A 1,234-nucleotide genomic window follows, 5' to 3' on the forward strand; every position below is an offset into this window, starting at 1 on the left:
CCCCACCTATTCTCTCCAAGCCACTACCAGAAGAAATCCTATATGTATATCTGGCCGTATCTGATGGGGCGGTGGCGGCCGTACTGATACGAGAAACAGCGGAAGGTCAAAGTCCGGTCTATTTTACAAGAAAAGCCCTGTAAGGCCCGGAGTTAAGGTACCAAAAGCTAGAAAAAGTGGCGTATGCTTTGTTGGTCGCCGCACGAAGGCTGCGCCAGTACTTCCAATCCCATACAATGATCGTCAGGACTAATCAGCCAATCAGGCAAAATTTGCATAAGCCAGAGTTAGCCGGGCGGATGATCACATGGTCAATAGAACTTTCCCAATTCGATATTCGTTTCGAACCCCGCACGGCCATCAAGAGCCAGGTCCTATCTGACTTCGTGGCAGAGCTAGCCGCACCAGAGGGCGATCCAGAGCAGCTATGGACCATCTTCGTCGATGGGTCTTATAACCCGAAGGGCAGCGGGGCTGGCATTCTGTTGGAAAATGGGCAGGGAGTAATCATCGAGCATTTCCTTACTTTCACATTTCCAACATCCAACAACCAGGCGAAATATGAGGCGTGTATTACCGGGCTGCAGCTTGCAAAGGAAGTAGGCGCCCGCAAGGTATTAATTTGCAGCGATTCTCAATTAGTTGTATCTCAAGTTTCAGGTGCATATCAAACCAAGGACGCCCTCCTCGGGAAATATCTGCTCAAAGTAAAGGAGCTCATGGTCGAGTTCGACGAAGCAATCATTCAACATGTACGCAACGCCCGAGCCGACATTTTGTCCAAACTCGCCAGCACCAAATGCCTCAGGAACAATCGGTCTGTCGTCCAAGGAACAATCTACCACCCAAGTGTCTTGGCAGTAGAACGGGTAGAAATCCCAGATAATTGGATGACCCCTTTTATCCGATATATCCTCCATGGCGCCGTGCCTCCCGACCCGAAAGAAAAACAACGGTTCCTCAGATGTTCCTCTTGGTATACCCTGCTCCGGGGAACGTTATACCGACGAGGATTCACCGCCCCCTTACTCAAATGCCTTGGTCCAGAGCAGGCGGATTATGTCCTCAGAGAAGTTCACGAGGGAAGTTGTGGGCATCATTTGGGCGCCGCCTCACTCGCTAAGAAGGTGCTACGTGCCGGGTACTACTGGCCCACCATGGAAAAGGACGCGACCAACCTCACTCGAAAATGCACCCGTTGCCAGTTGTTCGCCGACCTCCATAAAGCCCCACC

Source organism: Lupinus angustifolius, chromosome LG10, assembly GCF_001865875.1.
Source record: "Lupinus angustifolius cultivar Tanjil chromosome LG10, LupAngTanjil_v1.0, whole genome shotgun sequence".
Lineage (NCBI taxonomy): Eukaryota > Viridiplantae > Streptophyta > Magnoliopsida > Fabales > Fabaceae > Lupinus > Lupinus angustifolius.